This window comes from Sciurus vulgaris (assembly GCF_902686455.1).
Source record: "Sciurus vulgaris genome assembly, chromosome: 11".
Classification (NCBI taxonomy): domain Eukaryota; kingdom Metazoa; phylum Chordata; class Mammalia; order Rodentia; family Sciuridae; genus Sciurus; species Sciurus vulgaris.
The window spans coordinates 23,566,162-23,582,142 of NC_136472.1; the positions used below are offsets into that span (position 1 = coordinate 23,566,162).

Here is a 15,981-nt window from a genome sequence, read left to right on the forward strand (position 1 = left end):
ATTTTGTATTACTTTGAACTCAGAGGAGGACAACTCATTTTTCCTAGTCATTTAGAGAAAGAAAATAATATAATTACATAAGGATACTATTTTACCTGTCCCTCAGCTTTATTGTTCACTGTCTCATTTTATCAGCATCAATTTTAATATCTTTAAAATTATTTGTCATGATATTTTAAAGAGAAGCATATTTTCCTTCATAATACTTTTGAACATTTTTATCATCTTGAACTTAAAAACTAATTTTGAACATTTCCTGTGATACTTCCATTTCTAAATTTTTTATCATAAATAATGCTGTGAAGTTAAGTGGTTATTTTTCTCAATAATATCCTATGTACATCTTTGATTAGCTTTTGAGATAGAATCAGAGAAGTAAATTAATTGTCATGTAGATCATCCAAAATTAAAAATGTTGTAAATATAGGAAGGCTGTTCTCAAGAGTACTAATTACCTAACTGTGGCAAATATTAGGCACTTTAGTAAACTGAAAAACTAGGTTAATTTTATAGAAGAAATGGTGATATGGAGTATAATAACTACTTTCCCATCTAAAATACATCAACAAAACCTAAACACTTGTGGGACAGTAATTATAAATAAGCCTATCTCAACAGTTTTCAGAATGGAAAACTCAGAAAATTTTACCATATGTTTTAAAATTTATTTCCTTTGATCACAATATTTGGAATATTGATTATAGACTCAAGTAGGTAAAATGGTTTTGAAAGTAATACAGAAATTTCGCTACTCAAATAACATGATGACATCACGCCTCATGATTCAATGCCAAACTTGCAATTTTGAAAACCTAATCAAACATACAGAAAAGTTTTTATAAATATTAATGATTTCATGTGATCTCTGAAGTAAACTAAAGGCTTTATGCATCTCCATTATGATATGCCTTAATTTTTGGTAAATTGAATAGCACAGATAACAATTCTTTATGGATAAAATTAACTAACTTATTGATTCTGTTGTTTTTTATTTATTTTTAAGTTTTTAAATTTTTTATCCAGTAAAAACTAAATTTCATCACATAATGAAGAATAGCTTTTAATTTTTGTCCCCCACCCCCCAGCCACATGTAAAGTGGGTACATGGATGAGGAAAACTGTTCCACTCTGACTGAGTTCATTCTCCTGGGATTGTCAGATGTCGCCGAGCTGAGTCCCTCTCTTCCTGGTGTTCCTTCTCATCTATGGAGTCACTGTTCTGGCCAACCTGGGCATGGTCACACTGATCCAGCTCAGCTCTCACCTGCACGCTCCCATGTATTTTTTTCCTCAGCCACTTGTCCTTTGTGGACTTCTGCTACTCCTCAATCATAGTGCCCAAAATGCTGGCCAACATCTTTACCAAGAACAAAGCCATCTCCATCCCAGTCTGCATGGTACAATTCTATTTGTTTTGCACTTGTGTGATCACGGAGGTCTTCCTGCTGGCAGTGATGGCCTATGACTGCTTTGTGGCCATCTGCAACCCATTGCTGTACATGGTCATCATGTCCCAGAAGCTCTGTGCAGAGCTGGTCTCTGGTTGTTACCTTTTAGCATCAGTGTCTGCTCTCATTCATTTGTGCTTGGCCCTTGAGATCCCATTCTACAGGTCAAATGTGATCAACCACTTCTTCTGTGACCTACACCCTCTCCTAAGTCTTGGCTGCTCTGATGTCAGTGTGAATGAGGTGCTGCTGTTCATCATGGCTACTTCCAATGAATCTATGACCATTGTGATCATCCTCACTTCCTACCTGTTCATCCTCATCACCATCCTGAAGATGCGCTCTGCAGAGGGGAGGCGCAAAGTTTTTTCCACCTGTGCCTCCCACCTCATAGCCATTGTGGTCTTTCATGGAAGGATCCTTTCCATTTATTGCAGACCCCCTTCAGGTAATGTTGGAGATGCTGACAAAGTGGCCATGCTGTTACACAATGTGCTCATCTCCATGCTGAACCCCTTGATCTATAACCTGAGGAACTAGATGTAAAAGAAGCTTTCAGAAAAGCTCTCAGTTCTAAACACATTCTTAGAGAATATGTGCTTGCCAGGACTTAGGTCGCAAAGTTGACGCAGGTAGAGGCGTTGATAGGTGGGCTGCAGTGTTGGAGCACAGGGAATAGGAACAAGCTAAGTAGTCATGAGTGAGCTTTTCAATTCACTTATATTTGTATCTTTTCAATTTACAACTGTGGGATTAAACATCTTTCAAAAATATCAAAACTATAATTTTAAAGTAATTAGTGATATTTAAATGAATATGGTTAATGGTACTTCTAAGACACACATATTTGGTTTGAAATGAAACATTTGCAAGTTAAAGAAGAACATAAGGATCACATTTCATATTAGTCTCCCTGATCCATGAAAGTAAGATTCATTTTTTAAAAATTTATTTTATTGTAAACAAATGGGATACATGTTGTTTCTGTTTCTACATCGAGTAACATCATACCATTTGCGTAATCATACATTTACGTAGGGTAATGTAGTTTGATTCATTCTGTTATTTTTTCCTTCCCCCCAACCCTCCCACTCCTCTTTTCCGTCTATACATCCTCTATACAGTCCCTCTTTCCTCCATTCTTGCCCCCCTCTCACCCCCCATTTTGTGTCATCATCTGCTTATCAGTGAGATCATTCACATTTTGCATTTTTGAGACTGGCTTATTTCACTTAGCATGATATTCTCCAATTTCATCCATTTGCCTGCGAATGCCATAATTTTATTATTCTTTATAGCTGAGTAATATTCGATTGTATATATATATACCATAGTTTCTTTATTCATTCATCAACTGAAGGACATCTAGGTTGGTTCCACAGTCTGGCTATTGTGAATTGAGCAGCTATGAACATTGATGAGACTGTATCTCTGTAGTATGCTGATTTTAAGTCCTTTGGGTATAGGCCAAGGAGTGGGATAACTGGGTCAAATGGTGGGTCCATTCCAAGTTTCCTAAGGAATCTCCACACTGCTTTCCAGAGTGGCTGCACTAATTTGCAGCCCCACCAGCAATGTATGAGTGTACCTTTCTCCCCACATCCTCTCTAAAACCTATTGTTGCTTGTATTCTTGATAATCACCATTCTAATTAGGGTGAGATGGAATCTTAGGGTAGTTTTGATTTGCATTTCTCTTATTTCTAAAGATGGTGAACATTTTTTCATATGTTTGTTGATTGCTCGTAGATATTCTTCTGTGAAGCGTCTGTTCATATCCTTAGCCCATTTGTTGATTGGGTTATTTGTATTCTTGGTGTAGGGTTTTTGAGTTCTTTATATATTCTGGAAATTAGTCCTCTAGCTGAAGTATGAGTGGCAAAGAATTTTTCCCACTCTGTAGGCTCTCTCTTCTCATTGCTGATAGTTTTCTTTGCTGAGAGAAATCTATTTAGTTTGAATCTCTCCAAGTTGTTGATTCTTGCTTTTATTTCTTGTGCTATGGGAGTCCTGTTAAGGAAGTCTGATCCTAAGCCAATAAGGTGAAGATTTGGACCTAGTTTTTCTTCTATAAGATGCAGCATCTCTGGTCTGATTTCAAGGTCCTTGATCCAATGTGAGTTGAGTTTTGTGCAGGGTGAGAGATAGGGGTTTAGTTTCATTCTGTTGCATATGGATTTCCAGTTTTCCCAGCACCATTTGTTGAAGATGCTATCTTTTCTCCATTGCATATTTTTGCCACCTTTGTCTAGTATGAGAAAATTGTATTTATTTGGGTTTGTGTCCGCATCCTCTATTCTGTACCATTGATCTACCTGTCTATTTTGGTGCCAATACCATGCTGTTTTTGTTACTATTGGTTTGTAGTATAGTTGAAGTTCTGGTATTGTGATACCCCCTGCTTCATTCTTCCTGCTAAGGATTATTTTAGCTATTATGGGTTTCTTATTCTTCCAAATGAATTTCATGATTCCTTGCTCTATTTCTGTAAGGTACATTATTGGGATTTTAATTGGAATTGCATTGAATCTGTATAGCACTTTTGGTAGTATGGACATTTTGATAATATTAATTCTTCCTATCCAAGAACATGAGAGATCTTTCCATCTTCTAAGGTCTTCCTCAACTTCTTTCTTCAATGTTTTGTAGTTTCCATTGTAGAGATCTTTTATCTCTTTGGTTTGATTGATGCCCAAATATTTTATTTTATTTTTTTTTGAGGCAATTGCAAATGGAGTTGTTTTCATCATTTCACTTTCAGTTTTTCGTCGCTTGCATATAAAAATACTTTAGATTTATTCGTGTTGATTTTGTAGCCTGCTATTTTGCTGAATTCATTGATGAGGTCTAGAAGTTTTCTGGAAGAGTTTTTGGGTCTTCTGAATATAAAATCATGTCATCAGCAAATAGTCACATCTTAAGTTCCTCTTTTCCTATCCCCTTAATTTCTTTGGTCTGCCTAGTTGCTCTGGCTAGAGTTTCGAGGACAATGTTGAATAGAAGTGGTGAAAGAGGACATCCCTGTCTTGTTCCTGTTTTAAAGGGAATGGTTTCAGCTTTTCTCCATTAAGAATGATGTCGGCCATGGGCTTAGCGTAAATAGCCTTTACAATGTTCAGGTATGTTCCTACTATCCCTATTTTTTCTAGTGTTCTGAGCATGAAGGGGTGTTGTATTTTTTCAAACACTTTTTCTGCATCAATTGAAATAACCATATGATTCTTATCCTTAAGTCTATTGACATGATGGATTACGTTTATTGATTTATGGATGTTAAACCATCCTTGCATTCCAGAAATGAACCCCACTTGATCCTTGTGCACGATTTTCTTAATATGCTTTTGGATACGGTTTTCTCAATATTTTGTTAGGGATCTTTGCATCTATATTCATCAAGGATATTGGTCTAAATTTTTCTTTCCTTGATGTGTCTTTTCCTGGTCTGGGTATGAAGGTGATATTAGCTTCATAGAATGAGTTTGGTAGGGTACCCTCTTTTTCTATTTCCTGGAATACTTTGCGAAGTATTGGAATGAGATCTTCTTTGAAGATCTTGTAGAATGCGGCTAAGAATCCGTCTGGTCCTGGGCTTTTCTTGGATGGTGTATTTTTAATGGCTTCTTCTATTTCATTGCTTGATATTGATCTGTTTCCATAGTGTATGTTCTCCTGGTTCAGTTTGGGAGGAGCATATGTCTCCAGAAATTTGTCAATGTCTTTGGTAGATTCTATTTTGTTGGAATACAGATTTTCAAAGTAGCTTCTAATTATATTTATATCTCAGTGGTGTCTGTTGTGATATTTACTTTTGCATCATGTATTTTAGTAATTTGAGTTTTCTCTCTCCTCTTTGTAGTGTGCCTAAGGGTTTGTTTATTTTGTTTACTTTCTCAGAGAACCAACTTTTTGTTTTGTCAATTTTTTGAATTATTTCTTTTGTTTCAATTTCATTGATTTCAGCTCTGATTTTAATGATTTCCTGTCTTCTACTACTTTTGCTGTTATTCTGTTCTTCTTTTTCTAGGGCTTTGAGCTGTAATGTTAGGTCATTTAGTTGTTGACTTTTCATTCTTTTCTGGAATGGGCTCCATGCAATGAATTTTCCTCTTAGAACTGCTTTCATAGTGTCCCAGAGATTTTGATATGTTGTATCATCATTCTCATTGACCTCTAAGAATTTTTTTATCTCCTCCCTGATGTTTTCTGTTAGCCATGTTTCATTCAATAGCATATTATTTAGTCTCCAGGTGTTGGAATAATTTCTGTTTTTTATTTTGTCATTGATTTCTACTCTCAGTCCATTATGATCTGACAAAACACAAGGCAGTATTTCTATTTTTTTGCCTTTCCTAAGGACTGCTTTGTGGCATAACATATGGTCTATTTTTGAGAATGTTCCATGTGCTGCTGATAAGAAAGTGAATCCGCTTGTTGATGAATGGCATAATTTATATATGTCTATTAAGTCTAGGTTTTTGATTTTGTTATTGAGTTCTATGGTTTCCTTTTTTGGTTTTTGTTTGGAAGATCTATCTAGTGATGACAGCGGTGTGTTAAAGTTAAACAGAATTATTGTGTTGTGGTCTATGTGATTCCTGAAATTGAGAAGGATTTGTTTGATGTACAGGGATGCACCATTGTTTGGGGCATAAATATTTACTATTGTTATATCTTCAGATTTATGGTTCCCTTAAGCAGCGTGAAATGTCCTTCTTTATCCCTTCTGACTAACTTTGGCTTGAAGTCCACTTTATCTGATATAAGAATGGAAACCCCTGCTTTTTTACTGAGTCCATGTGTGTGGTAGGTTTTTTCCCATCCTTTCACCTTTAGTCTGTGGATGTCTTTTTCTAAGAGATGAGTCTCTTGCAGGCAGCATATTGTTGGGTCTTTCTTTTTAATCCATTCTGCCAGTCTATGTCTTTTGATTGATGAGTTTAGGCCATCAATGTTTATGGTTATTATTGAGATATGATTTGTATTCCCAGTCTTTTGGGCTTATTTTTGGTTTTTAAGTTGGCTTGGTTGCTCCTTTGAGTGGTTTTTCGCTAAGGTAGTTCCTCCCTTTGCTGACCTCCATTGTTGTTTTTCATTTCAACCTTATGGAATATTTTGTTGAGAACATTCTGTAGTGCAGGCTTTTTATTTGTAAATTCTTTTAACTTTTGTTTATCTTGGAAGGATTTTATTTCATCTTCAAATCTGCAGGTTAGTTTTGCTGGGTATAGGATTCTTGGTTGGTAACCATGTTCTTTCAGAGCTTGAAATATGTTGTTCCAGGCCTTCTAGCTTTTAGTCTGGGTTGAGAAGTGGGCTGCTGTCCATATTGGTCTCCCCCTATATGTAATCTGATGCTTTTCCCTTGTGGCCTTCAAAATCCTATCTTTAGTTTGAATGTTAGGCATTTTCATTATAATGTGCCTTGGTGTGGATCTGTTGTGATTTTGTGCATTTGGTGTTCTGTAAGCCTCTTGTATTTGATTTTCCATTTCATTCTTCAGGTTTGGGAAATTTTCTGATGTTATTTCATTGAATACGTTGTTCATACCTTTGGTTTGTTTCTCTGTGCCTTCCTCAATCCCAATAATTCTAAAATTTGGTCTTTTCATGATGTCCCATAGTTCTTGGAGATTCTGTTCATGATTTCTTACCATCTTCTCTGTTTGGGCAACTTTATTTTCCAGATTAAATATTTTGCCTTTATTGTCTGAGGTTCTGTCTTCCAAGTGGTCTAGTCTTTTGGTGATGTTTTCCATTGAGTTTTTTATTCAGTTATTGTTTCCTTCATTTCAAGGATTTCCTTTTTTTTTTTTTTTTTTTTTTTTTGAGAATCTCTATCTCTTTGTTGAAATGATATTTTGCTTCCTGCAGGTGCTCTTTCAGCTTATTGGTATTATCTTTCATTGCCTGCATTTGCTCTCTTATCTCATCCTTTGCTTCATGAATCATCTTAATCATGTATAATCTGAAATCCTTTTCTGACATTTCTTCTAACATACTGTCCATTGGATTCTATTAATATAGAATCTAGATTTGTTTGGATCACTTTCTCCCTTGTTTTTTCATGTTGTTCATGTATCTTCCCCTCTAGCAGTGCAGATCTGTGGTATTGCAGATTTCCCCCTATAGGCTTATAGTGGCCCTATAGGTTTCCAAAGCCCTTTCTTTAAGGGGAGATCAATATTAGCAGTGCCCAATTCAGACACTATGCAATCCTAGACCAAATAGCCCCTGACAATGAGCTTCAAGCCCCCTCAGGCGTCTCATGATGGTATTTGCTCCACCTAATTATCGGAGCTCCAGCTTCCAGGATTATCCAAGATGGCCACTGTGGCTTCGAAATGTGTTGCCAAATGGGGAGCTGCCACTCTTGGTGTGGATGTGGTCAGCTGGAGGTCCTGGAGGCGGGATATGGTTGATCAGGCTGGGGTCCTGGAGGTCCAGTGTGTTTGGTGTGGTTGTGGGATCCTGGAGGCCATGTGCAATCAGTCAGTCTGTGGTCCTGGTCATAGGGCACAGTCAGTTGGTCTGGGGGTCTTGTCGGCAGGGGGCAGTCAGTTGATGTGAGGGCCCCAGAGGCAGGGAGTGATCAGTCAGGCTGAAGGATCCTGGAGATAGGGCTCAGTCAGTCCAGCCAGTGGTTCTACAGGGCTTGGCTGTTGTCTCAAAATGGCAGCAGCCACATATAATCAAACCTGCAGGTACTGTGGCAGTGAACTTCCAGGCAACAGCAGGCAGCTGGTGCTCCACTGGTGGTCAGTGATCAGTTTGCTGACTGTTGTCGGAAGATCAGGAGGTGAACCTCATGCATTGGGTGATGGATAGGTGTAAGGCAGGTGATGGGCTGGCCAGAGGCAGGCAAATGGCCAATGATAGGCACCTGACAGTGAGCAATCTGCACTCAAAAAAGGCATCAATATGCTCGCAGACTGCAGGTCATCACAGCAGACAAATGGGGTAAACACCAGGGAATCAATAAGCAGCAAAAACTGCCTCACCAAGAAACAGATATCCTCTGCTTGAAACCATAGTTATGGAGCAACAAGGAAGGCAGTCTCCTTCTCGTCCGCCATCTTGGATCTCTCTAAGGCTTGTCATAGTAGAATCTCTGTAATTTCATAATGAAGATCACACAATTGACACTGTGTCCACAGAATGATAAATCTATTTGTCACCATATACTTCTATGATTTTATTTTTTGTTACTTTATATATGTTACTTACTATTTTTTTTTCCATTTTTTCAGCAGTTGTCCTAGTGCCCGGTGCTTGAAATTTGGATAATACCTCATTTCATGTATAATATGATAGTAATTTCACAGTTACGTTAGAAATATTGAGTTACAGAACTTGAAAGCATCAGCTTAGACTGATCCCTAGTAGTTTATTATTACCTCATGTCTGCCTCTCTCTCTCTGCTCCTTATATATACTTGTACCCATTTACAAAAATATTATTAGGGGTAACAATTTCTGAAGTGTCTCTTTTTTCACTTTTTTTTTCCTTCTTATTTTCACGCTAACACTTCAGTTAACTATACGTGAAATGATTAATGAAACATGTATAATTTCTAAGCTCTGTTCATGTTCTTTGCATGCATCTTGGTGTCTTATCTAAATCATATGTCTTCATTCATTCCTGTTTGATGTACATCACTGGCACTTTGAGGCTGCATTATTATTTCAGTTTCTGAAATGCATTCACATGTTTAAATGAAGTGTATCCTTGTGTGTAATAATGTTTGAAAAACAATGGACTTGATTTCATGAAAGCCTGAACTGGTACTTTGACTCTGACTTTATCATTTTGGAAGATTTTAACTCCTTCAATCCTCTGTTTCCTTCATCTTAATGTAGACTATCTTTACTAACCTTACAATACTTCATTAAAACTAAACTTTGAGATTTGTATTACTCACTAAATTCAGAAAAGTGTATCATTGCAGGTATAGATGTATTACTGGGGCTATTTAACTTTTTATCTATTTCACTATCATTTGTTTAAGATGACATCATTAAGAATTAAAATAACTCAAAATAGTTCTAAGAACAATATTTGAAACTCTCCCTCTTTGGACCCACAGGATTTTACACATGGGCATATATATGGTTTCATCAGAGCTTCTCTTTTCTTTTGTAAAGTGTGAAAAATAATATTTATATGTTTCTTCAGCCTTCTGTGAAGTTCCTGGAGGATCATTTTAGAACTATTCTGATAGTGGGAATTTAATTTATCTGAAATAACCTTTTGAACATGTGCATGTTGTATAGTCATGGTGTACACAAGCAATACACAGAGGCAGGCACAACCCTTGCCTACATTGACATTATGAGGTTGAAGTGCAGGCCTACAAAAAATGGGTAATGTGGCTCCCACATGATGCCTTCTGGTACTGGACATTCATTCATGAAAATGGCATCACCTGTTGTCCTGTATCATCCATAAACACCAAGTCTCTGGATGCCTCCTTTCTGTTCCCAAAACATCTAACCAAGTAAAGGGAACATTGAGAGCAAGCCTGGACCAGAAAGTGTAGACTCGCGCTGGCTTTCACTTAGGCACACGGGGAAGAAGGGCAAGTTAGTGTTGTCTGCAGAAATCAACTTTTTGGCAAGTACAAGACAGTTGCTTCTTTATTGGGAGCAGCTAATTAATTACAGGTTTTTTGAACCATCCCAAGGCGGAGGTGATGCCCTTCTGAGAACTCTCAGTGGTATCTCACCAGTTTGAGACTGCTCAGTCACTGGTGATGCTCTGCCCATGGAAGATTCTGTGCCACACAGAATGTACTGGCTTTGGGTTCAAATGCCATTGTTTGCTGTCTTCGGGTAGAAGAGTGTACCCAATGTCCTTGAGATGCCAAGCTGCCTGGAGCTATGAGAGATATGGGCACTAACTCATGAGCTTTTAATTGGGCTGTTCCTGCTCACAAGCTTTCCTATATTGCTTGTTTGTCTTTCTTTCCTTTATTACTTTTATTTCTCATGCTCTCACCTGCCCTAGAGTTTGGGACCAAAGTTGTGCTGGTTCATGACACTCCTTCAACTGCTGGTCAGACAAGCGGACCAAGCAAAGGAATGATGATAACGTCATTGCACCTGCAGCCCAACTTACAGAGACCCTCTCTGAGTGGAAAGGATGCATGCCACTCATCCCGGTAGCTGCCACTGGACAAAACTCCCACAGGGACAGGAGGCACTGCCTGACAAGGGACAAGAGGGATGGAGGTGCTGTCTGCTGTTACCACTGAATTCTTCCTGGAGCAGTCAGTGATCTCCTGTAAGCTTTTCCCAACATACTATGTGTCTCCCATGCTGTCTCCAGGCACTTTCTTTGACCTCTCTGCATCCAAACCCACTCCTTTGGCACAGTTGGGCTGGATCAGATAAGTCTTAACACTGGCTCTGGGACTGGGGATATAGTTCACTTTGTTGAGTGCCTGCCTTGCAAGCACAAGTTCCTGGGTTCAATCCCCAGCACTGAAAAAAAAAAAAAAAAAAAAAAACACTGGCTCTGAATCTCTGCTTTTCTCCATACAGTCATGTAGGTGGGAAAAACAGGAATCTGTGGCCTTCTCCAGCAGCTTACTTCAAGGTTGTTCAAATTACGACTGATTGTGCTTCCATCACCGTCTTTGCAAGTCGTGCATGAAAACAAAATTGTCTCTTGACTGGTTATTAGGAAAATTAAAAAAGAAAATGTTTAGATAAGATTTAGATAGATTCTAACACACAATGTGTGCCCAATAAATGTGTCCCACCATTAGCGCTATCTGGCCAGCAGATTCATTACCTTTACTGTATTTGAAGAAGCTCCAGTGTGATTCTACACAGTCTGCCCTCCTGGAAGCTGAGGGATTTTGTAATCTTATGAGAAAGGGAAAGTTCATCAGAAATTTTCATGGTAATTTCAAATGGCAATACAAGCTGTGCTTCACATATCTGATACTAGGATGCAGAAGTGGACTTACCCAAAAATTCTGGAAGTAGGTAAATTTGGATTTAAACAATTTTTTTTCCCAATGTAGAATTTTTTTTTCTTTTTCATTGGCACATAGTACTCATACTTACTTATAGGGCACAGTGTGCTGTTTCTGTATGTGTACATGATGCTGATATAATCAGGGTAATTTGTATAACTATCACCTCAAACATTCATCATGTTAATTTTTTGTGGTAAAAACATTGAAAATTGTTTCTTCTGACCATTTAAAGTGTACAGTGCATTATTGTTAACTATGTTTACCCCACTCTGCAATAGAATACCAAGTTACAGTGTTTCTAAAAACATTTTCTGATCACATTCCACAGAGATTATTTTTAAACTTTCTATGACATCAATTTCTACTTCAATTTTTTCCTCACTTTGTTATGCCATAGAGATTAATATTTTTTTAGCTAAGGCATTCATTTCCCAGGGGCATAATTTATAATATAAAGTCTTTTATTTCATTTAATTCACATCTAACACCTTCAGTTCAATTCCAGGGAAGAAAAGTCCATACCACAAGTTTGTTCACTACAACTCGACTCTAGGTACTTGAAAAATGAAATGTATTTTTTGAGGAAAAAATAGTATGTCTAACTCATCTGTCTTTGACTTAGAGAATGTTTATGATAATACTTATCTCATGCCCTTACTTTTCAAAATTTTTTATTTTAAGAGACAGGGAAGAGATTACAACTATTTCCTCTGCATCATCAAATACCAATGCATATAAAAAATACAAAGTAAAAATGTTAAACTTTCTCTTTTCTCTTTCTTCCCCACTTTTGCCACATCAGCAGTCTTCGTGAGATCTACAGTGACCACAGATGAGCTGGTGATTTCCACTGCTACCCCAGTCTTGGTGTTGTGTGAGTTCTGAGGTGGTTATGAATGTCCTCTGCTCAGTGTAGGAGGATACTTGGTTGGGTTTTCTTTGGATTTATCATAGACTAGTTCCCTGTTAGCATAGAATATTGGGAACAAATTGTTCAAAGAGGATTTTCCTCTTTTATCCAGGCAAGAGTCTTAGCTTTTTAAAATGGTCTTGAATTCACGAGAATAGTTTGTTTTTATTACTTTAAAACTGACTCATAATACAGAGAAACCATCAGGCTGTTTGGGTCCAGACAGTCTTCACTCAGTTTTCATTACAATATGTTAATAAAGTAAGTATCTGTTCTTACAATTTAGAGAGTGCAGAGAGTAAAACTACTTAAATTCCATTGGCTTCTTCATTAAGGGAAATATCTGGGTGGTATTTTCCACTTTCATGAAATATACAATTTACCCTCTGTACACAAATAAAACTTTGAGGGATCTTACAAAATTTTCACTTACCTTTTTAAATGGGAATAAACTACTTATATATAAGGGTCATAGCCAAATTAAATTGATGACATATGGGGAGTCTATCTGTTTTCATATTTCTACATATATACCCTCACTTACAACTAAAAGTTTGCATCCTATGTACTGCTAGTGTCTCCTTTTTAAATTTTTTAAAAACAATTTGAAAGTAAATTTCCACAGTAAATATGATGAACCACAGGTTGATAATTCTTTCATTTTGAATATTATCAAAACAGTAATAAACAATATTGAGAATTGAAGATAGCTTTTCATAATTTTTCAATGTAATCGTTTGTTATATTACTGTGAATAATATCTGTAGTTTAAAAATCATTCAGTTTTCATTGTTGTCAGTGTTAAGATTTTCAATAAATGTTGTCTAATTGCTTTTACAAAAAGCAAGAAAAATGTGTTTTTCTTTTGGTGTCATTAAAAGACTTCATAATTACCATTATAATGAAATAAATAATCAATAATTTTACAAAACCTATTATGCCTTTAACTGTATGCATTCATTTTCCTTTTTGGTTCTCAATGACTCCAATTTGAAAGAGTCTTCATGAAACACTATTTTTAAGGAAAATGTTCACGCACCCCAACAATAGAATGAGACAGATATCATGACCCTATGTACATGTATGGTTACCCGAATTGTATGAATCTACATCATGCACAACCATAGAAACAAACGATGTACCCCATTTCTGTACAATGAATCAAAATGCAGTCTGTAAAAAAGGAAAATTATAAATAAAAGAGAAAATTTAGATAACTTGTATGAGAAAATTTACAGTTATTGATATATTTAGTAATAACAGTAAAATGTGCACAGTAACTTTTATATTTATTGTAATAAATTATTAAAATTTTTGTGACTAGAAGTTAATTTCCATGTAAATTTAAGGCATATCTTAGAATCTATTTCAAAGTCAAACAAACCACCTAATTCTATATGTGATATGAAATGTACAAGGTAATAATGACTGAGAATCATTCAAGATTATTGATTAGGTTGAAATTAATTTTCATTTGTGAGCTCTATGAAGAAATATAGGTTAGAATATTATTAAAATTATTGAACATTTTGTAAATTTGATAGTTATGTTCCTCTTAGAATTCATGCATATGTTTCATACTGTTATTTTTTCCCTAATATTAATAACCTAATATTAATTAACCACCTCTCACTTTCTTTTTGATGTCTTCCCAGAAGTAAACCAAAACTTGCCATATGTAAGTTAACCTGACATCTGTTGACAATGACTGCAGAAAACTGTACTACTGTGACAGAGTTCATTCTCCTGGGATTGTCAGATGTCCCTGAGCTGAGAGTCCCGCTCTTCCTGGTGTTCCTTCTCATCTACAGTCACAATTCTGGCCAACCTGGGCATGGTCGCACTGATCTAGCTCAGCTCTCACCTGCAAACTCCCATGTACTTTTTCCTCAGCCACTTGTCCTTTGTGGACTTCTGCTACTCCTCATAGTGCCCAAAATGCTGGCCAACATCTTTACCAAGGACAAAGCCATCTCCTTTCCAGCCTGCATGGTACAATTCTATTTGTTTTGCACTTGTGTGATCACGGAGATCTTTCTGCTGGCAGTGATGGCCTATGACCACTTTGTGGCCATCTGCAACCCATTGCTGTATGTGGTCATCATGTCCCAGAAGCTCTGTGCAGAGCTGGTCTCTGGCTGTTACCTTTTAGCATCAGTGTGTGCTCTCATTCACTTGTGCTTAACTCTTGAGATCCCATTCTACAGGTCAAATGTGATCAACCACTTCTTCTGTGACCTACCCCCTCTCCTAAGTCTTGGCTGCTCTGATGTCAGTGTGAATGAGGTGCTGCTCTTCATTGTGGCTACTTTCAATGAATCTATGACCATTGTGATCATCCTCACCTCCTACCTGTCCATCCTCATCACCATCCTGAAGATGTGCTCTGCAGAGGGGAGGTGCAAAGCCTTTTCCACCTGAGCCTCCCACCTCACAGCCATTGTTGTCTTCCATGGAACAATCCTGTTCATTTATTGTCAGCCCAGTTCTGGCACTAGTCTGGACATTGACAAATTGACCACAGTCTTCTACACTGTGGTGATCCCCATGCTGAACCCCCTGATCTACAGCCTGAGGAACAAGGATGTGAAAGAAGCTCTCAGAAAAGTGGTGGATTCCAAAATATTATCCCAGAGAAATTGATATTAGCATAATTTGTTTTAAGGTTGAATAGGTTGGGGGAAGAGTTGGAGATCTAAGGATGATGAGGAAGTAGGCAGGTATTAGAGAGTAATTTTGTTCTCTAATCTTTGTATGTCTTCAATTTGTAATGATAGGATTTAGCATTTTCCAAAGTTGCAAATCATACATATGTTTTTCTTCAATTTGTAATATTAAAATTCATGTGTAGTAGCACTGTTATGACATATGTTTGTTTTAATCTATGACATTTATTAATTTAAAATTCATAGGAGTCACTTGTTTCATCAAAATTTAGGGAGAACATAATATTTTTCAAAATTGAATTTCTGACATTTATAATGAAAAACAGCCTCTTGTCAATTAGTTTATGCAAGCATGAGAATTCCATATTTGCACATCTATTGTTGACTGTTATTTTTTTCTTTTTGTTTCCTTTATTGCTGTGGTATTTGTTGCAATGATCACTATTTTCAAAACTCCTCACATCATTTTATTTGAAAAATGTAGAGTATTAATAATGATTTCACAAGAATTTTAGAAGAAATAAATTATAAGTCAGTTGCAAGCATTTACTAAAACCACTTACATTATTCACTTTTATCTCCTCCTCTCTACATTCTGTATCATCTCTCCTCATCATTATTAGTCATTGAATAACCATTATTATAAGTAGTCTTCTTTTTTACTTTTTCATAACTTCTGACTTTCATGATACCTCTTCAATTCTCTGTGGATGAAATCCTTACTCTACATTGTCATTTCTAAGCTTCGATTCTGTTCTTTGTCTTAGTATTTGTATTTCATAAAGAGATTTTTGGTGGCTGTTTTCTGTGCACCAAGGTAACATTTCTTTTTCTTTTCTTTTTTAAAGATTATTTACTTATTTATTTATTTTTATAGACTGCATTTTGATTCATTGTACTCAAATGGAGTACATCATTTTGTTTCTATGATTGTACATTATGTAAATTCACACCATTCATGTAATCATACATGTAC

The 15,981-nt window shown here is 36.6% G+C and overlaps 1 pseudogene across 1 annotated transcript; it reads left to right on the top strand.

Annotated features, from left to right (window-relative positions):
* Window positions 1–1,104: 1,104 nt before the first annotated feature.
* Window positions 1,105–14,982, top strand: LOC306639791 (olfactory receptor 5L1-like; annotated as a pseudogene). The gene is made up of 2 exons: window positions 1,105–1,847; window positions 14,782–14,982. The product of its transcript is annotated as an olfactory receptor 5L1-like (transcript).
* Window positions 14,983–15,981: the final 999 nt, after the last annotated feature.